The sequence below is a fragment of the Chelonia mydas genome, chromosome 7, assembly GCF_015237465.2.
Source record: "Chelonia mydas isolate rCheMyd1 chromosome 7, rCheMyd1.pri.v2, whole genome shotgun sequence".
Classification (NCBI taxonomy): domain Eukaryota; kingdom Metazoa; phylum Chordata; order Testudines; family Cheloniidae; genus Chelonia; species Chelonia mydas.
In genome coordinates, this window is record NC_057853.1 from 20189415 (window position 1) to 20212142 (window position 22728).

The following is a 22728-nucleotide window of genomic DNA, read 5'->3' on the forward strand; positions in this document are numbered from 1 at the left end:
ATTTTTAGCAGTGCCCTGTATAGCAAAGAGTCATAACAATGAGTTGCTTATGATGCACCAGTCTCTTTTCTTTGGATCATTTCCTTATTGAACCCATGATGGCAGAAAGTCAGACATACTGTAATTTGGCAGTGTTTCATGGATTACACTCAGTCACATGAAAATGAAGGCAGAATCTGTCCTACATACTTCTGCTATTTTCTTGTATTCTGCCAATTTCAAAATGTTTGGTCATGAGATTTGCAGCTGATGTTAGTTTAATTAAATTATGATGGGCTTCCCTCTTCCTGCTAACTAGCTTATGGGTGCCATAAATCTGTCTCTCCTCTTTCCTGCACTAGCATTATATAGGGCCTTATTTGTCCACTACTGGAAGATCAAGTAAGTGACATGATACTTTTCAACTGTATATGACTCAAACAGCTTTCTAAATGGCCAACTGTGGACCAGTACAAGCAGTGGCTATTGGCCACTGTCATAGACAGGATCCTAAACTAGACAGACTATTGGTCTGATCTAGTCTGGTAATCTCCATGCTCCCCAATGTGCTTAAGTACAATTCAGAAAAACACAAACTAGACATGGGCCTGAGCTACCAAGTTCAGATCCAAACTTCTCCAAACTCTGAGGAATTTGGATTCCAGTTTATGTTTGGGTTCCTCTCTATCACAAATACATATGGGTAGCAGAAGAATTGGAGAACATATAACCAACCGCAGCACAGCTGGCATGCGGGACCTTCTGTGTTAAAGGCATGAAGCTCTACCACTTGAGCTAAAGGGGTAAATCTCCAACTTGGTAGTTGTAGCAGACTCACAGACCTCTTCTGTGGGCCAGCCACTAAAAAGGGGCAAAGATACATGCTCCTTACTTGGGTGACATGCTCGGCATAAGAGAGAAGACGATCAAGGGAAGACTTACTGAAAGAAGTAAACTTTAAGGAGGGAGCTGATGGAGTGGAAAGAGCTTGCAGTTGAGATTGGAAGAAGATTTTACTGTATAGGAATAAGTTAGTACCCCTTTAAATAGTTTGTGAGCCCTCAAGTAGTGCTCACTGTGTTCTGTGCTTTTAGAAACTACCAGAAACTTGCCAAAGCAGCAGTCAGTATGTAACTAGGCCATGCATATATTGAACAAACAGTTATTAAGAACGCAGCCCTGCCCTTGTGGTTTCTTCAAATTATTTGTTGTGTAAAAAGCAAGACACACAAAGACAAAGGGACTTAAGGAGATAGACTTAGGAAGAGCACAGATCATGTGTGCATATATACGAGTGCATATGTAACCCACACACTTCCTGGGTGTGGTGTTCTGACCCATCTAGTGGGAGAGAGAAAGAGAGAGAGATAAGTCTGCTCTACAGCCTTAGCTAAGGGCCATATGGTTTTTAGCTCATGCAATAGAGGCTCCTGCACCAAGCTCCAGAGGTCCCAGATTCAATCCTGCCTGCCAACAACCGGGGCCTGTCAGCGTGACACAGGCACAACACTAGGAGGAAACAGGAGCTGAGATGACACCATAGAATGCAGAGCTTTGAAGGTGAGGACAAGGTGCCTGAACTTGATGCAGAAACAGAGATGGAGCCAGAGAAAGGATTAGTGGGAGGAAGAGTGATATGGTCAGAGCAGTGGGAGAGGAAGGTCACTTTAGCTGCAGCACTTCGGATGGAGCGGAGAGGAGGCTGCTGCAGTCCTCAAAGCAAGAGCTGACTGAGGACTGGACTGGGGTTTCAGCAGGGAGATTGTAGAGTGATATGGAATCGGAAGTGACAGAACTTTCCAAGAGTCCTAAGATGAGAGCGTGGATTTAAGTTACCTCTCCAGCTGATGGGTCAAGTGGTGACTGTGCACAGACCAATGCTCCCAGTGGCATTGTGCTCAAGGCCGGCAGAAATTCTGTCAGAGCTGGGGCAGTGCAGGCCTGAACTGCCCCTGATACTTAGCCTCACAGGTGCAGCTCTATTCACCAGGCTCCTCCTTGTCCCATTCACTGAATTCACGATCATGACTGTACATACTCACTTCCCCTAGACTAGGAATGAAGGATGGGGATTATGCCTGATACACCCCGGTATAGGTAAAAGTGGAAAATGCTTTATTCCCTCCTCCCACTTTCCAAAATGCACCCATCCAAGGCTAGCTGCGATCTGACCCAGACGTGGAGAGAGAAGGGAGCTGTTAGTATGAAGATTAAACACATTTAACTTATAATAACACAGCCAGTACAGAGCAGAGCTACTGCTAATGGTATAGGCAGCTCCAGAGCCAGACTGACCGCAATGAAAATCAGGAGCAACTCCATAAAAAAACATTCAAAGTCACCCCACTGTGAGATCACAATCAAGCCCACAGCACGTCTAAGGGACCACTGATAATGTGGTACTGACCCTGAAGAGATGTGACCCGAACCTTGCCCATGCTTCACAGCAGCAGGGTTCACTAGGAGTGCAGACAACATGGTGTCAGTCTCGCTGTTTGTGAAGGAATAGAAAACCCCTTCACTGTGCAATATGCATTTATTTCCTGTCTTGAATTTAAGGGCTCCCCCGTTCTCAGGTTTTTATAGCTGCCTGCCTATCTCAAGCACAGGCCAGTTGTTTCTCTCAGCTCCAGTAAATACATGTGTGAAAAGATGGCTCCTCACTTGCAATTCAGAGGCAATGTTGACAGGTACAATAAGTTCAGTAGAATGGTTCAAGCTGCAAGCAGCTTTTTGCAGCCAGGTTCAGAGAGAAAAAAACCACTTATTCAGATGGAGATTGGGGTTTTTTTGGTTTATTTTTTACACATGATTCTCCAAGTGTATTGTCTTGGTTGTGGTACATGATAGGACTCAGGAGAGCTAGAGGTTGTGTCCAAGTGGCCTGTAAATGAATACAAGTTAATGGGACTGTGACGTTCTGTACCTTGTGGGAACACCCTACACCCCCATGTTCATCCTTATAATATAATTGTGTGGTATCTAATGCAAAGTTTGTCATGTTGGGTGTCTCCAGAAAGCTCATGATGTACTGAGCATTGTTGCTATGGTAATGTTATAGTAACGTTTTAGGTTGTAATTTCAGGTATATAGTTATGAGGCGGAAAATGTGTCCTCATGGCTTAAAATAAGCCCAGACAAAAACTCTCCAAGAGCAGAGGGGCAGTTCACACCTCATGAGGGCATGTATGGGACAAACCCAGCCCAGCCTCACAGGAACAAAGGACACTGGCCTAGGCAACAACAAAGGATCTGTTGGACTTTCGAGTGAGTCACCCCACTTCCTTTGGTCAGTTTGGAACTGCAATGAGGTAATGCTCACGTGACTCTGAAGTGGGGGGGCAAAGCCAAGAGGCAAGAAAGAACATGATAAAAAGGAGAGACGTTTGCCAGGCTCTTCCTCTCTTCTCCAACTACATCTACAGACACCACACCAAGCGACTGAAGCGCTGATCAAAGGGGAGAGCCTGGCTGAAGGGCAACCAGCCAGCCAGTGGTGAGAAGCATCTAAGTTTGTAAGGGTATCAAAAGTGTTAAGATCAGCTTATAATGCGTTTTGCTTTTATTTCGTTTGACCAAATCTGACTTGTTATGCTTTGACTTATAATCACTTAAAATTTATCTTTGTAGTTAATAAATCTGTTTGTTTATTCTACCTGAAGCAGTGTGTTTGGTTTGAAGCGTGTCAGAGACTCCCCTTGGGATAACAAACCTGGTTCATATCAATTTCTTTGTTAAATTGATGAACTCATATAAGCTTGCAGCAACCAGCAGGCATAACTGAACACTGCAAGACGCAGGTTCCTAGAGTTGCGTCTGGGACCAGAGATATTTGCTAGTGTCATTCGGTTGCACAATCTGAGGAGCAGCTTACATGCCAGAGGCTGTGCGTGAACAGCCCAGGAGTGGGGGTTCTCACAGCAGAGCAGGGTAAGGCTGGCTCCCAGAGTCAAGGACTGGAGTGACCTAGCAGATCACCAGTCCAGATAACACTGGAGGGGAACATCACAGGGACTAAATTTAAAGTGTCTCAATCCTCAACAGTAAAAGCCTCTACAATTCGTTTAACATTTTCTGGTTATGAAAGGTGGGAGAGGGGAAAAAAGGAGGTTAGTGCTGTACTCTTTTTGAATTCAAGGACACTGCTCTGAAGCTTGTCAGATTTACACTCCAGACTTTTAATTCAACTTGACAAGTATCAAGTCTTTGTACTAAATGAGCCTCATTGAATAGACACGTGTGCTTCATGGAGTGCAGTGCCAATCTCATCTTGCTGCTGCCCATATGAACATGGTTTAGATCTGCAAACATAACCAGGAACATCCATGTCCCAAAATATTATCCCTGCATCTTGATTTAGCTCCCTATAAAATGGATCATATATTCAGGCTATAGAAATTCTGAGATGGGTGGAGGAAGGGAGAGACCAATTTGTTTCTGCACTAAAGAATCATTAAACAAACACTAACAACAACAGATAATATTTAGCACTTACATAGCGTGTTTCAAATCTCTCTCTTCAAATGCTTAATAGAAGTCGATAGAGGTTGTTGGCCTCATTTTACTGATTGAGAAACTAAAGCAGAGAAATATTAAGTGATTTGCCCCAGGTCACTTGTGTCAGGAATAGTAAGGAATAGTGCCCAGATCTCCAGTGTCTCAGACCAGTGCCAAATCCATGGACCACACTACCATGGAAAGAGTGTTCACATGAACTTTTGTTTTAATGGAATTACATCACTGTGAAACTGGATTAAATAGTGTGTTGGGCCCATAAGGTCAGCTAGTTCTCCTTTAGACACTGTTTCATTGACATGATCAAAGAATTCAAATAGATTAAAGAGTCATGATGTTTTTACGGAAGCCAGTGGCCTTCATGACATGTGCATATAGTGGTTTCATACTTCATCCACCAATTTACCTGGCAGTGAGATAAGACTCACTGGTACGAGCACCCCAAGCACCTGTTTCAAAGATAGATACACCTTTTGCTACTCTCCAGTCCTCTAACATAATAGCTGTTTTTACTGAGAGACTGCAAATTGCAACATTTGAGGCAGCACGAAGAACTCTAAGCAAACAGACTGGAGATTTTGGGATCTCTTCCCATCCCTACAAGTAACCAGTAAGGAGAGTGGGAGAAAGATGACATGCAAAACATTTTCATTTCTTCTCAGGTATCTGGGGGATGAAGAGGTGGAAAGGAGATGTTAATGGAGACCAAGAGAGATGCAGTAACCACACTGATTCTCAAGGTCCCTATCATATCATCAGCTGATTCAAGTCCCACATCTGTAAGTTCTTAGTCCAAGCAAGTAGCTATCCTGTAGTGCTGAATCTGCAGTAGAGGCAGGGTGTTGCTCCTACGGATGAGCAGTGGGACAGGTCCTCAGATGTTCAGAAGTACCCAGATGTTCCCAGAGATCCTCACAGCATAAGCCAGCAGCAGTCTAGATCTGCCACTGAAGTGTCCTGTAAGTGTAACTAAAACTTCTGGGGGCTCTGAGTCCTTGTCTACACTAAAGGGAAAAGTCGATCTAAACTAAGCCATTTGAGTTACGGGAATAGCGTAACTCAAATCGACGTAGCTTAGATCTATTTACAGAAGAGTCCACACTATGCGATGTTGATGGGAGACACTCTCCCGTTGACTCCCCTTACTCTTCTCGATCAGGTGGAGTACAGGAGTCAACAGGAGAGTGATCGGCGGTCGATTTAGTGGGTCTTCACTAGACCTGCTAAATCGACTGCTGGTGCATCGATTGCTGCAGCGTCGATCCTCTGGTAAGTGTAGACAAGCCCTTAGTAAGCAAAGAGCAATCCATTTTGGGTTGGAAAAATGAGTGGTTACAACAGTCAACCACCTTCTGTACTTCCAATCATCTCCAGCCCTTATGCCATCCAAAAACTCAACTTCCTTCAGAAAACCTCCATCCCCCAATTGCCAATACTCCCAACTCCTCCATTCCACACGATGACCCTCTACTGGGCACCCCTAGCTCCCTGCAACACCTTCCCAATGCACAACCCTAGAATCAAATCATTCACTTCCCACATTTGACTCTCCAACAAGCTACAGTCACCTTCTTACCTACAGCCTTGCACCAATAGACTGACCAGGAGCACCAGCTACATCTTCACAGCCCTGAAATACATCCCTGATTTGCTTCCCTCTTTGCATTACCACTGCAGGCCCCTACTCTTCAATGGGCCACCATTACTCTCTCTCATAGGTGCCATCTCCTTTGAGGGGTGGAAGTTTCTCCTTTTTCATAGAGAAACTTCACTGGTTTCAGAGGGGTTTTTTTAGAGGGGAGGGGGAAGAAATGTTAATAGTTTCATGCCATGCAAAGAGCAGCTCTTGATAGCCAGGGATGCCAGAACCTTGTTCATGCCCTAAGCAACATTTGATGGTGTGGGAAGGATTCATCATATGTTATAATTACTATCATCATCAATTAAAGCTGTGACCCCATGAAAACATGTTCCCTAGCCATGTAGATTAAAGTAGATTGAAACAGGAGGGAAGGTCTCATCTCACTAGTCATTAAGGAGGGGGTCTGAGGAAGAGTACTGGCTACCCAAGCTGCCCCCTTTGTTTTAACCCCTGGGCATCAGAATTCTTTTGCACCACACCAGTTCTCTCACTCACTGAGATGACCTAAAGCAAATTACAGGGGCAGAATGTCTGGCCCCTGTAGGCTGTTGCTCTTTTCACCATAGTACCTCCTAGCATGAGGCCATAGAATTGCTGGGGACTTCACTTCTAGCACCCCACTGCCACAGCCACTTCCTTGGCCCCACAATAGACTGTCTGGGCCTTCCATGACTGGCTGCGTCTTCCATGTGACCGGCCAAATCACATTAAGTTCAAGCCCCGCCCTTTTGCAATAGCTTCAAACTAATAACTCTTCTGCCCCTCTCAGGCCACTCTAAATTCTTCTGCGTTGCCTCCACTCCTGGGTCCTGCAGCATTCTGCCTCTGCTGTTTTTGTTCAGTAGGACTCCCTTACTGCCTCCCTTCCCCAGGGACACTGGCAGTTTACCTCAAAGATCTCCCAGAGAGGCCCTATCTTAGGGTTTCACCCACAGAAGCCTAACCTGTTCCTTGGCAGTCTCTTCCAATCCAACTTCCTTTAGGCCTTTCCCAGAGAGGAAACTCCTGAGTCTCTGTTCTCTAACTGCATTGTCCACTCAGTTCATATAGTCTTGTCCTGACCCTTTCACATCTGGGGGCATTAATTATCATTATGCTGCCGTATTACCAGTCAGCTGAGGGAAAACTGGAAAGGCAAGGCTCAGCCCAGCTTGCCTTGAGGGCCAGCTAATCTGTCGACAGCCCAGTTATATTTGCCTGCTCTCAGAATTTTGATGTCCGTATATACCATACATTAAAATTACTACCTAGATCTGAGTGTTTAATTTTATCCTGAATTGTGAATTAACCCTTTCTCTCTCAATGACTGGTGGAGGTTCCATCCCATATACTTCTGAGTTTCTTAACGAATGAAATGTGCTGCTGAATGTTCCAGGTATATCCAGCAAGAATACAGCTGCTGCTGTAGGCTGAGCTGGCTAGTTTTCCAGGAAGAACACTCCCAGTGTATTGTGAATTTGTTGAATGCTCCACATAGGCACTCAAGTCTGGCTTAACCACTGTGTTACTACAGTTGTGAAATCAATGGAGTTACAAGTGTAAAACTAGAGTAACAGAGTGGCGAATCAGGCCCTCAGTCTATGGTGATGAATGCAATATAAATGCTTAGGTTGATCAATCAAAGATAGACAGATCGATAGATAGATCTGGGTAGAATGCACTACTGTGCTGCTGGTACATACACCAGGAACACCTGGGTAGAACGCACCTGCCATTCTGAGGAATGTTCCAGATATGACTGGGCAAAGGACACCTGCTAAGCTGCTGAATGTGCAAAACATGTTCTAGGAACTGATTGATTGTAATGGAATATGAACTTTGGCACCACAGCTGCTGATGCAGAGGGACCAACAGGCAAAGGACAAAAATATACAGTAGATCCGAGCTAGGGATCTTTTCAGCTCTGTTGCTTCTTTCATTCTTATTTAGAGGGCTTTCAGGGCATCCATTTATGCTGATCCAGAACCTTAGAGTTATCTTCAATCCAGGATTATGTTTTGATGATCAGCTACATTCTGTCATTCAAATGCCCTACTTCTATCTCAGGAATGCTGCTAGATTATTGTTTGTGTTATCCCAGGGAAATGGTGAGATGCTGATCCATTCTTGGGTTACATCTTGGCTGGATTCCTCACACTGTCTGCTGACAGCTTTAACAGGCAGGGCCATGAATACATTGCAGCTTAATCCAAACTCATCTGCAAAACTGCCACCTGAGACTAAACGTTCATGTCTCAGTTTCACCAGCCTTTACATCCCATCAGCAGTGCTGCCTCAATTAGGCAGTGTATTGATTTTAACAATTCCTCTGTTAATACTTAATGCTGTTCATTTGTCTGATCCTTCCCCGCAGAATACATTGCTCCAGGCCCAGCCTTTCAGTTTGCTGCTGGTGGACTGTATTAATGACCCGAATAAGAGTAAAGAGCAAGCTAATTAAATTCATAGATGATCGGTCTAACCCGGGAGGTACTGCAAACACCAGGACAGAGAAATAATACAAAGGGTGTTACAAATATAAGCATGTAATAAATGAAATTCAGCCTAGGAAAAGGCAAGGTAATACATCTGGATGAAAATAATATAAAACACAGATGTTTAATAAGAGAATCATTGGTTAAGCATTAATGCCAAAAGGGATCACAGGGTGATAGTAGACAGTAAATTAGATAGGAGCTTGCAATGCAACATGGTTTTAATAAAAACAACCTACAGCTAAAGTGATTTGGAACTTTATTGATCAGGAGCACTGCAGAGCCTCTCTATAGCTCACTGAGAGCTGGGCATGTCCGTGCCAGCAATGTGTCAAAAATTGAGAAGAAAAGGATAAAAATGAGCGATTGATTTATAAGGAATTATTAAAAGAAGTAAGTATGAGTGGCATGGCCGAATGGATGAGGGGAAGAGTATAATAGCTAGCCAGGGTCTGGCAGGTAAAAACACCAAGAAAGGAGAGGAATCGTTTAAGGAGGTCCAAGGAGTCCAACTGGGAAAAACGGAATGAAGTTTTGAAACAGAAAATGTAGGATGACGATCCAGAAAAATGTCCTAATGGTGAGAACTGTTCGACTGTGGAACAAGCTCCCAAGGAAAGTAGCAGCAGATCCCTAATTTGTGTCATTTATGGGCCAAACGGGATTAACTGTTTTTTTAAAAAAATTGATAACGTTTATAAAAATAACTGGGCTGGATCCTAAACTGGCGTAAATCAGCATAGCTCCATTGAAGCCAATGGCAATTTATACCAGCTGATGATCTGGCCCCTATGCATACCTCCTGTAACTCACAGGCTGTGAATTATGAGTTGTCATTTACACCATCTTCATTCTGCAGTATTCCCTTGTCTTTTACATTTTTTATTTAATACTTGTTTTAATACATATGTCAGAAAATTGAGGGTGACTGTGAAATGCTCAGGGAGATTAGAAAGGCTACAAAAAGAGAAAACCCAATAAGAAGGTGAGATTTCAACTATCCCCATATTGACTGGGTACTTGTCACCTCAGGACAGGATGCAGAGATAAAATTTCTAGACACCACTAATGGCTGCTTCTTGGAGCAGCTAGTCCTGGAACTCACAAGGGGAGAGGCAATTCTTGATTTAGTCCTAAATGCTGCACAGGATCTAGTCCAAGAGGTGAAGATAGCTGAACCGCTCAGTAAAAGGAATCATAATGTAATAAATTTAACATCCTTGTAGGGGGGGAAATACCAAACAAACTTACCACAGTTGTATTTAACTTTAAAAAGGGGAAATACACAAAAATGAGAAAAGGGCTCTTTAAAAAGAGGCAAAAAGGGGCAGAAAGGTATCCTTTAAAAATTGGAAGTCAAATCCTACTGAAAAAAATAGAATCATAGAATCATAGAATATCAGGGTTGGAAGGGACCTCAGGAGGTCATCTAGTCCAACCCTCTGCTCAAAGCAGGACCAATCCACAACTAAATCATCCCAGCCAGGGCTTTGTCAATCCTGACCTTAAAAACCACAAAGGAAGGAGATTCCACCACCTCCCTAGGTAACCCATTCCAGTGCTTCACCACCCTCCTAGTGAAAAAGTTTTTTCCTAATATCCAACCTAAATCTCCCCCACTGCAACTTGAGACCATTACTCCTTGATCTGTCATGTGCTACCACTGAGAACAGCCAACTGTGGTTTGTAATCTATTGCTTAAATCAGACTCTGTACCATATGACCGATGGCTAGCTAATGTAACGCTGATTTTTAAAAAAGGCTCCGAGGGCAATCCTGGCAATTACAGGTAGGTAAGCCTAACTTCTGTGCCAGGCAAATTGGTTGAAACTATAGTAAAGAGCAGAATTATCAGACATATAGATGAACATGATACTTTGGGGAAGAGTCAGCATGACTTTTGTAAAAGGAAACCATGCCTCACCAATCTATTAGAATTCATTGAGGCAGTCAGCAAATATGTGGACAAGACTGATCCTGTGAATATAGTGTACTTGGCCTTTCAGAAAGACTTTGACCAGATCCCTCACCAAATGCTGTTAAGAAAGTAGGCAGTCGTGGGACAAGAGGGAATGTCCTTTCATGGATCAGTAACTGGTTGAAAGATAGGACACAAAGGGTAGGAATAAATGGTCAGTTTTTACAGTGGAGAGAGGCAAACAGCTGGGTCCCCCCAGGGTCTGTGCTGGGACTAGTGCTGTTCAACATATTCATACATGATCTGGAAAAAGGGCTAAACCGTGAGGTGGCAAACTTTGCAGATGGTACCAAATCTGACTGTGAAGAGTCACAAAGGGATCTCATAAATCTGGATGATTGGGCAACAAAATGGCTGGTTAAATTCAATGTTGACAAATGCAAAGTACTGCACATTGGAAAACATAATCCTAACTATACATACAAAATGATGGAATCTAAATTAGCTGTTACCACTCAAGAAAGAGATCTTGGCATTATTGTGGATAGTTCTACGAAAATATGTGCTCAATGTGCAGTGGCAGTCAAAAAAGTTAAGAGAATGTTAGGAACTATTAGGAAAGGGATAGATAATAAGTCACCAGGGCCAGACGGTGTTCACCCAAGAATTCTGAAGGAACTCAGAGATGAAATTGCAGAACTACCGCGATAATAAGGCAGAAAATATCATAATGCCACTATATAAATCCATGATATGCCCACATCTTGAATACTGCGTGCAGTTCTGGTTGCCCCATCTCAAAAAAGGACATTAGAATTGGAAAAAATACAGAGAAGGGCAACAAAAATTATTAGGGTTATGGAATAGCTTCCATACGAGGAAAGATTATATAGACTGGTACTGTTCAGCTTAGAAAAGAGAGGACTAAGGGGATACAACAGAGGTCTATAAAATCATGAACGATGTGGAGAAAGTGAATAAGAAGTGTTATTTACCCCTTCATGTAACACAAGAACCAGGGGTCACCCAGTGAAATTAACAGGCAGCAGGTTTAAAAAAAACATAAGGAAATACTCTTTCACACAACACACAGTCAACCTGTAGAACTTGTTGCTAGGTGCTGTTGGGAAGGCCAAAAGTATCACTGGGTTCAAAAAAGAATTAGATAATTTCATGGAGGACAGGTCCACCAATGACTATTAGCCAAGATGCTCAGGGACACAACCCCATGCTCTGGGTGTCCCTAAGACTCTCATTGCCAGAAGCTGGAACTGGATGACCAGGGATGGATCACTCAGTAAATTGTCCTGTTCTGTTCATTCCCTCTGAAGCATTTGGCACTGGCCACTGTCAGGGTACTGGGCTAGATAGACCATGGCCATTCTTATGTTCAGAAAATAATTTGTGTTTTCCAACAATTTTATCCCTAATAAAACAATTAGTAACATAACTAAACAAAACTAAACTAAACCTCCTCTGGATGTAACCCTGTGGAATGCACTGTTGATTACAAACTTGGTACTGGAAGAAAAATGATCTAACAGGTCTTTCCCACCTCTAATTACTATTGGAAAAATGAAGGCAATGTGAGCTTTACTTGAAAATAAGGAGATAGGGATTTAACATTAGGACTTCTTCATTACAGTTCCCCTAATAGACTCTCCAGACTGGAATTATCTGCCTATCTTTCTACCTATTTATATGACCCTTATCGCTGTAATATCTGAGCACAAGCACCAACCATGCAAGCAGGATCAGCTTGTTCTTTTAATTCAGGAAAACCATAAAACTTTCTTTACTTCCCTTTCCTGAGCAATAAAGATGGGTTGGATGTAGGATAACCAGAGCCTGTGAGTGAAATTCTGGTCCCATTGAAGTTGACAGGAGTTATGCCATTGACTTAATGTAGCCAGGATTTCACCACAGGGGCATCCACTAAACATCTGGTTCATTTGTGCTTGCTCCTCCCAACCTGTGTGTCCTATCCAGAGATCCTACCATTACTTCCGGATTCTTCAAGGAAAAAATGTAAAACCTTCATAATGCACCTTTCCTAACTATGCAATAAGACAAGGTATGGAAATTTCTTCCTGATGCTCCCAATAATCAACTTAAACTCTGAAGTAAGAGATTAATAATATCCCCGGTAATTTCTATCCAAGCACTTGTGCCTGCACATATTAAACCATATATCCTGCCCTGAATTAAACCTATGCCACCCTTCATAAGCTGAATTTGGCTCACTATTAATATCTACTCCTGTTTTCTAAGATTGAGAGGATATTTTTCTCCTAATACAATGAAGACTTGACTTTAGCAAAGCTTTTGACACGGTCTCCCACAGTATTCTTGCCAGCAAGTTAAAGAAGTATAGGCTGGATGAATGGACTATAAGGTGGATAGAAAGCTGGCTAGATTGTCGGGCTCAACGGGTAGTGATCAATGGCTCCATGTCTAGTTGGCAGCCGGTATCAAGTGGAGTGCCCCAAGGGTCGGTCCTGGGACCAGTTTTGTTCAATATCTTCATAAATGATCTGGAGGATGGTGTGGATTGCACCCTCAGCAAGTTTGCAAAAGACACTAAACTGGGAGGAGAGGTAGATACGCTGGAGGGTAGGGATAGGATACAGAGGGACCTAGACAAATTGGAGGATCGGGCCAAAAGAAATCTGATGACGTTCAACAAGGACAAGTGCAGAGTCCTGCACTTAGGATGGAAGAATCCAATGCATCGCTACAGACTAGGGACCGAATGGGTAGGCAGCAGTTCTGCAGAAAAGGACCTAGGGGTTACAGTGGACGAGAAGCTGGATATGAGTCAACAGTGTGCCCTTATTGCCAAGAAGGCCAATGGCATTTTGGGATGTATAAGTAGGGGCATTGCCAGCAGATCGAGGGACGTGATCGTTCCCCTCTATTCGACACTGGTGAGGCCTCATCTGGAGTACTGTGTCCAGTTTTGGGCCCCACACTACAAGAAGGATGTGGAAAAATTGGAAAGGGTCCAGCGGAGGGCAACAAAAATGATTAGGGGACTGGAACACATGAGTTATGAGGAGAGGCTGAGGGAACTGGGGATGTTTAGTCTACGGTAGAGAAGAATGAGGGGGGTTTTGATAGCTGCTTTCAACTACCTGAAAGGGGGTTCCAAAGAGGATGGCTCTAGACTGTTCTCAGTGGTAGCAGATGACAGAACAAGGAGTAATGGTCTCAAGTTGCAGTGGGGGAGGTTTAGGTTGGATATTAGGAAAAACTTTTTCACTAGGAGGGTGGTGAAACACTGGAATGCGTTACCAAGGGAGGTAGTGGAATCTCCTTTGTTAGAAGTTTTTAAGGTCAGGCTTGACAAAGCCCTGGCTGGGATGATTTAATTGGGGATCGGTCCTGCTTTGAGCAGGGGGTTGGACTAGATGACCTCCTGAGGTCCCTTCCAACCCTGATATTCTATGATTCTATGATTCTAAGAGTGAAGTTTTGCTCCTTTTGAAAATCAACTCATTTGCCTATCTGAAAGATGAAACTGTTAAGAGTTGAGTTCAGGCACTGGCATTTCTCCTGCATCAGCTGAAGACACATGAGATATCTAAAGATGTGAAAGTTGCCGCATTATGACAATTTTTTAGGTTTCAGAGGGAAACACAGAACTCTTTACTTGGGTCATGCAATGTGAGTAGCAAGGAACTGGCTCAGAGTCATAAAACTTTACATATTGCACTTCCATTTGTATTGTACAAACATTAGGTTATCCTCACAAACCCCCTGTGAGTCAGGTTAATATAAACCAGTTGGAGATATAGAAAGCACACAGCCTGCACATATGCTTTGTGAATGACTCAGGATTTTTAATAGAATTTCATTGCTTGGTTTTAAAAAGATTTCCAGTTCATCTTGCTCAGTTTCATCAAAAAACGTGAACAATGTCATGTGAACGATTCATCCAGGCTGATGAATCTCTCAAACTGCTATGACAAAGTTCCTCCTCTACCTTGGTGGGTCTTGTGCTTATTGGCGGATTTGCTCGCCTTGGAGCTTCACGGCAGCCCTCATTTTGGCTGTTTTCGTGAACCCACAGTCCAGGTCAACTCCTCCTGTGTCTGACCAGGAGTTGGGAGGTTTGGGGGGAACCCGGGCCCACCCTCTACTCCGGGTTCCAGCCCCGGGCCCTGTGGAATGCAGCTGTCTAGAGTGCCTCCTGGGCTACTTCCCCATGGCCTCCTCCTGACACCTTCTTTATCCACACCATAGGACCTTCCTTCTGGTGTCTGATAATGCTTGTACTCCTCAGTCCTCCAACAGTATGCGTTCTCACTCTCAGCACCTAGCGCCTCTTACTCCCAGCTCCTTATACGTGCACCACAAACTGGAGTGAGCTCCTTTTTAAACCCAGGTGCCCTGATTAGCCTGCCTTAATTGATTCTAGAAGCTTCTTGATTAGAACACCTGCAGCTAATCAGCCCGTCTGTCTTAATTGTCTCCTGATTGTTCTGGAACCTTCCCTGTTACCTTACCCAGGGAAAAGGGACCTACTTAACCTGGGGTTAATATATCTGCCTTCTATTACTCTCCTGTAGCCATCCGGCCCGACCCTGTCACACTGCCCAGATTTGCATGAAAATCCACTATCTTCTGGTGCTGTGCTGGAATCATGTGAGGGATGTGGTTTTCGTACTCTGATGTGCAGTTCTGGCCATCTCAATTTAGCTTTGCTTTGAAATGATTGGGTTCAAGTGTGTGACTCAGAGTGGAATTTGGGGGTGTGATGTGTTTGAATTCACATAGAAAGAAACCAGAGAAATCCCCAACGTTCAGATACCTCTCCCCCTAAATGCAGGGACATCCTGCTGGGCTGAAAGGCGATTTCATATGAAAGACATGCCCTTCTTGTACACCTAATCCAGGAATTTAACAGGGACTTTTAAAATAACTATATTTAGACGTGTATGTTCTGCAACATCAGCTTTATTTAATTTTCCTGATTACTGAGGAATGAATTCCACTCCTTATATGAGATGCTGAGCATGGATCAATGGCCTGTTCCTTCTTTTCAAAGGGGTAGGGTGTGTTTTTGTTTGTTTTTTATTTGTGTTTTGGGGAGTGAGTTTAGCCCTGGTGAGAGGTTCTGGCTTGAAGCCCTGGAGACTGAAATCTTGTGATGATTCACAAAGCTGGTTTAGTAGTGGCAGTAGCAGTGCAAGCTTTGCCCCATTTCCTCCTTCAGTGTGCCTGAACCATCAGATGGAGTGACTATAAGGGGGCAAGAGAGGAATTCTTTGGCCCATCAGTCTTTGGCTTCCCTGCTGGGGTTGTCAACAAAAGAGGCAAATATGACAGTGGGTTTTGTGAAGGGACACCTGTCCACCAGGAACTGGATGGAGAGACCTTCATCTCATTTCATGTTAGACCCCAAATAGCTAATTGATATTAGTGTCTTAGATTCTTCAATCTCTGGTAAATCACTAAGTTTGTTTTATGCATATTTGATCTTTATCTATTTTTTAAAAATACACCATTCAATAGCTTAAGGGTACTTGCAGCAGAAGGTGAAAAGGAGTCGAGTATTTAGATTAGGATAATGGAGCCAAGACTTCTGGGTTCCAGTCCCAGTTCTGCCACTGACCTGCAGTGTAATCTTGGGCAAATGACTTAACTTCTCTGTGCCTCAGTTTGCCCATCTGCAGAAGATGTATAATACCTACCTGCTGCACCCCATAGCTGTGTTGTGGTTCTTATAGGGTCTGATCTTGCAATTCATTGCATACAAGGTGCAGCAATGCATCTATATGAAAGGAATTTCAGGGATTGGGGTTTTAAGGAATCTTTCTGTAAAAGGTCTGGGTGATCTTCAGAAAGATAGTGCTATTATTATTCGTTAGTTGATACATGGGGAAAAGAAATGGATGTGTCCTACAAAGACCAGATTAAACATACGTTGTAAGATTTGCCAGTTGAGTCTCAAACAATTGCATCAAGAGATTTTTACTAGCCCAGCATTGAGATAAAGGAAGTAAGAGAGAGAAATGACAGTTTGTAAACTGAGCAAGTTCTCATTAAAACCTCTTTGTTGCTTAGTAATCAACGGTAGAATTGGGAGAGAAATAGTTTTCCTGTCCTGCAAAAATTTTTAAGATAGCAGAAAAATTTCCTATCCTGATTCAGGATGAGAAGTTGAAATCTCAAAAATTTTCAGGTTTCAGAGTAGCAGCCATGTTAGTCTGTATTCGCAAAAAGAAAAGGAGTACTTGTGGCACCTTAGAGACTAACAAATGTATTTGAGCATAAGCTGTAGCTCACGAAAGCTTATGCTCAAATAAATTTGTTAGTCGGTAAGGTGCCACAAGTACTTCTTTTCTTTTTTCAAACATTTTCATGAACCAAAAATCCATGCCCCTGCCCAAAAAAATTGGTTCAGGTCAACTGAAACATTTTATTTTGATTCTGACCGGTTTGAAATTCTTTTTTAAAGTGTAATGAGCTTACATTTCTAAATGAAGGGTTTCTTAACTGGAAAACAAGTTTCTCATTTCAAAAATGTTGAAATGAAATGTTTTGATAAGTTGAAAATTTGTCCAAACCAACCTTTCCCCACAAAAGGATTTGGTTCCAATGAATTGGCATTGTCCACCAAAAAATGTTTTTGTCAAAAAATTCCCAACCAGCCCTCGTCAGTGGCCTTTTTGAACAAACAATTTTCAACAAGACTGCTATCGTGATAACATTTGAGAATCTCATGGAGAAGCAGAGGTGTCTATTGATTAAAGCAGAGGATTGGGACTCCGGAGGTCTGTTTCCTAATCCTGTCTTTGACACCAACTTGCTGCTTGACATCAGGCAAGTTACTTAATTTTTTTGAGTCAGGGCACGTCTATACAGAGAATTAGTGTCCGGCAAGCTGGAGTGGAAATCTACAGCGCTCTAGCCTGCTGCACAGAAAGGGTAGGTCTACATTGCAGCTGGGAGTGAGCCTCCCAGCCTGTGTAGACAGCCTTGCACTACTTCTGCTTGAGCCTCACACTAAAAATAGCATTGTGGATGTTGTGGCATGAGCAGCATCTCAGGATAGCTACCTGAGCTCAGACCCAGGTGGTTAGATAGGACTGGACTCACTTGGCTAGCCCGAACCACCACTTGTGCCATAATGTGCACGCTATTTTTGGAACACTAGCTTGAGCAGAGCTAATGCAAGTCTGCCAACCTGGGCTGGGAGGCACGCTCCCAACTCTGTGGAGACAAACCCGTGCTGACTGTGTGGACCATCGGTCAGAGTGCAGTACAGAACTCCGAGCGTGCAGTAGCAAGGTCAACATGGTGACTTAATGCACAGCAGCACAGAGTGCAGTAGATTTATACCCTACTTTGTTGTGCACTAAGTCACCATATATATACAAGACCTCAGTTTCTTCATCTACACAAAGTGGCTATTAAAGCTTACGCACTTATGTGCTTGGATAAAAGGCAATATATATGTGCAAAATGTTACTCTTCTACTGAGAGGTAGACAGAAGCTATATTCTGCCCTCTATTAGTCTCACACTTCCCAGTTTCATTAGGATTAGCACAGATATATGTGAGGGCAGAATGGGGCCCAGTGTATTCAGATTTAGATTTAACAGGGAACTGGAATATTACAGACAGCCTTATATTTAACCTCCGCCTCAGTTAGACGCAAATACATGTCATATTTTCATCCCATAGCTAAATACAAGTTAATTGCAAAGTCCTAAGCCAATAACAGAACTGTCCAATGAAAACCTTATCTGCCCCAAAAACATGTATCTGCTTACAGTATCATTTGTTAGTTAAACAAAACAGAATTATTGTTGCTAAGAAGTTAATATTGTTTAAGATTTGCTGGCTAACACACGCAGCACTTTTCCTGAGTTCTCCCTACGGGAATTCAATTTCTATTCTCTCTTGGGCTGTTTTTTCATTTTGTTTTGTTTGGGTTTTGATTCGTTTTATCCCTTCTGACTCCTCTGGGGCTGATGATTTTTCTTTGGAGAATTTTCTTGTGAGTTGATGGGAACTTTTGGAAGAAAGCATGAATTCTGGACAATGTGGTGAATGGTAAAGTCACTCAGGTTCAGGAGAGGGGCAGAACAGAGGAATACATTCCAGAAAAGTGGTTGTAGTCAGACCTTCGGGCTCAGTAGTATTGAACTGGAGTCTTTATTTGAGGAAACTCACAAAAACTCAACATCTCCTACTGTCTTGTTTTTCTTTTCTTCACTATTTCCCTCATGTCCTTTTAATGTTCTCAGATGTGTATTGCATGGGCTCACGCCTGTTCTGTTCAAATACTATTAGCTGTAGTACAATAAGAACCCAGTGTAAAGTTCCATCTATTCTAAGACAGGTTTCAGAGCAGCAGCCATGTTAGTCTGTATCCGCAAAAAGAAAAGGAGGACTTGTGGCATCTTAGAGACTAACCAATTTATTTGAGCATAAGCTTTCGTGAGCCACAGCATCCACTGAATGCATCCGATGAAGTGAGCTGTAGCTCACGAAAGCTTATGCTCAAATAAATTGGTTAGTCTCTAAGGTGCCACAGGTCCTCCTTTTCTTTTTGCGAATATTGTAAGAGGAAGTAGGCTGTGATATGTTCTAGCTGATGGTCTATTTGAAGCACTTTTTTTCCCTAGAACCAGGGAACTGTGTGGTACACGGGAATCCATATCAGAAAATTAGTGGTTTATTACTGGGAACAGTATACAAGACACCAACTGTGAAAATGTACAGTAACTTGTGGCCAGAGTATTTTAGATTGCAAGCTCTTGGAGAAAGAGATTGCTTCCTTTATAACAGGGGACAGCACCTCGCCCATTTTGGGTTCTACCACATTACAAATGACGGATAATCAGCTGGACATGAGCTCCCAGTGCAACTCTGTGGCCAGAAGTACAGAGGTGCCGCCAACTGATTACGAGAGTCACAGTTTCTGAGTAAAATTAAGCCTCACTCATGATCTCATGATAAAACTCAAATGTCAGGATTTTTTTTTTTTAATCAGTTTTGGCACAAATGTGTTTCCACTCACACAGGAGTTACCCCAGCCTAAACAAAAGAATGTGGTTCCTCCACCAGGCAGTTAATTCCAAAGCACTTAAAAGACAATGAGAATTCAATTCATTTACATATCAGAATAACAAAGCTATCAAGCTAACAAGAGACAGGGTGGCTACACACCAGCAGGGAAGAGAAACTTCAACAGAGATATAAAGAAGGGAGGAGGGCCAACCTTCAAATAAGGAATTGAATCAAATGAAAAATAAATCCTGACATCTGAGTTCTAAAAATAAGGCTTAATTTTACTTAGAAATCCTATCAACCACTCTAGGCATGGCTGGTTGGGGCTCCAGCTGTCAGCTCCCACGAAAGCTACTCCCCTGCCAGCCTGGGAAGTGGGACCCCACTGCAGCCCCTGAAAGCCTGGGGAGGGTGAAAAACCCAAAGGAGCAGAGGTGAGGCTGGGATCTGCCAGGGGGTTGAAGTGAGGAGGGTGGGGGGCTGTATTGATGGTGGGTCCTGAGCAGATGGAGTGAATGCTGGGAAGTGAACTGAGGGCAGTGAGGGTCGATGGGGTAGGAGGCCTGAACTGATGGGGTGGTGAAGATGGGGCCTGGGGGATTCAATTGAGGGGGGTTGGGTCAGAGGAGAGAACTGATGGGTAAGGCTATGATTTAGTCACTGAAGTCATGGCAGTCACAGATTCCGTGACTTTACTGGACCTCCGTGACTTCTTCCACTTCAGCTTTCAGCAGCTGAAGCCGGGGTTGGAGGCGGGACTGTGCGCCCCTGCCCTGCTGCAACTGGGGCTGGATGGCTGGAACCAGGACCCTGCAGGCCCTGTCCTGCGGCTTGCGGGTGGAGCGATGGAGAGGGGCTGCAGCCGGGCTGTGCACCCCGCTCTGCGGCCACTGGAGCCAGGGCTGTGCCCCCCGCCATGGTGAGGGTCTTGGCCTGTCAGTCACCCCTCCCCTGCCAATGGGACTCCATTCCTCCCCCTACTTAGCCCTGCCCCGGTTATTTTTAGAAAAGTCATGGACAGGTCATGGGCTCTGTGAATTTTTGTTTATTGCCCATGACCTGTCCGTGACTTTTACTAAAAATAACTGTGACAAAATCTTAGCCTTACTGATGGGGAATCTGGGGGACAGGGTTAATTGCTGGGCATGAGACGAGCACATGTGGGGGTGAGAGCTCCTGCAGCAGAGGCCAAAGTCACCTTATCCAATCCATGTGGGAGAGTAGGTAACACTCATTGTCACATGCACTCACTCTGGGGACGGGCAGTGGAGTTCAAAACACAAGAGACTGATCTAAAAACACAATATACTGTAATCTTTCTTTAAACGTTATGATTTTGGGGCCAATCTCATGATTTTGGGGGGTCCGACTCATGATTTTTGATCTCTGGAAGTTGGCAATTCTGCTAATGCAATTGTTGGATGCATAAAGAGGGGAATCTGGAGTAGGAGTAGAGAGGTTATATTACCTCTGTATTAGGCACTGTTGTAACTACTACCAGAAGACTGGTTTCAGAGTAGCAGCCGTGTTAGTCTGTATTCGCAAAAAGAAAAGGAGTACTTGTGGCACCTTAGAGACTAACCAATTATTTGAGCATAAGCTTTCATGAGCTCACGAAAGCTCACGAAAGCTTATGCTCAAATAAATTGGTTAGTCTCTAAGGTGTCACAAGTACTCCTTTTCTTTTTACTAGAAGACTGTGTCCAGTTCTGATGTCCACAATTCAAGAGGGATGTTGGAAAAACTGGAAAGGATTCAGAGAAAAGCCATGAGAATGATTAAAGGATTTGGAAGACATGCCTTCTACTTGGAGACATAAAGAGCTCAATCTATTTAGCTTATCAAAGAGAAGTTTAAGTGGTGACTAGATCAAGTTCCTCCCAGGGTCATAGAAATCTCATCATAGAGGTCTCTTCAATCTAGACAATAAAGCTATAACAAGATCCAGTAGGCGACAGTTAAAGCTAGATAACTGCAGACCAGAAATAAGTCACACATTTTTTAACAGTGAAGGTAATTGTTCCAGCAGTTAATTTACCAAGGGTTGTGATGGAGTTTCCATCACTAAAAATGTTAAAATTAAGATAGAAAGTTGTTGTTTTTTCAGATATGCTTGGAACTGAAGCAGGAATTCATACAGGAAAGTCCTAGGTTCTGTCATGCAGGACCAACTAGCAAATCACAATGGTCCCTTCTAGCCTTAAAATCTATTAATCTAAAATCTATTCTGATAAAGAGCATTCATTTTGATTAAGGTCTTTTTCTTACACTTCAGGGGTTAGATGTTTCAGTGCTTGACTTTTTCATGCTAACAATTTTTCAGTATAAGTGCTGATTAAAAACATTGGCTTGACAGCCCTACAAAATGAGGCCTTTCTATGCTAATTATCTTCAACAGATATGGCACGGGAGGGAGCAGAGCAGGTTACATTATACAGGAATCAATTTGCAAGCACATAGAAAACCTAACTTTGCTTTTCTTTGAGAGCAGGGGGAGTCAATTATTTTTTGTCAAGGTTCAAATTTCTGGGTCAAGGTATAGTCAAGGTTGTGATGCTGTATCTCGGGGGAACACCCTATACCCCCATGTTCATCCTTATAATATGGTTGTGTGGTATCTAATGCAAAGTTTGTCGTGTCAGGTGTCTTCGGAAGGCTCATGATGCAATGAGGATTGTTGTTATAGTAATGTTATAGGTTGTAATTTCATGTATATAGTTATGAGGCTGAAAATGTGTCCTCATGGCTTAAAACGAGCCCAGGAAAAACTCTCTCTCTTCCACCTCCATCTACAGATCACCACCAAGTGACTGAAGCGCTGATCAAAGGGGAGAGTCTGGCTGAAGGGCAACCAGCCAGCCTGTGGTGAGAAGCATCTAAGTTTGTAAGGGCACTGAAAGTGTTAAGATCAGCTTAGAACATGTTAGAATTGTTAGAATGTGTTTTGCTTTTATTTCATTTGACCAAATCTGACTTGTTATGCTTTGACTTATAATCACTTAAAATCTATCTTTGTAGTTAATAAATTTGTTTGTTTATTCTACCTGAAGCAGTGCATTTGGTTTGAAGTATGTCAGAGACTTCCCTTGGGATAACAGGCCTGGTACATATCAATTTCTTTGTTAAATTGATGAACTCATATAAGCTTGCAGCATCCAGCGGGCATAACTGGACAC

General features: G+C 43.1%; 1 long non-coding RNA gene across 1 annotated transcript; it reads left to right on the plus strand.

Moving 5' to 3' along the window:
- The first annotated feature begins 911 nt into the window (after window positions 1-911).
- Window positions 912-22406, plus strand: LOC122466725. The gene is made up of 3 exons (XR_006292465.1): window positions 912-1539; window positions 5157-5273; window positions 22348-22406. It is a non-coding gene; the product is annotated as an uncharacterized LOC122466725 (long non-coding RNA).
- The last annotated feature ends 322 nt before the right edge of the window (window positions 22407-22728 follow it).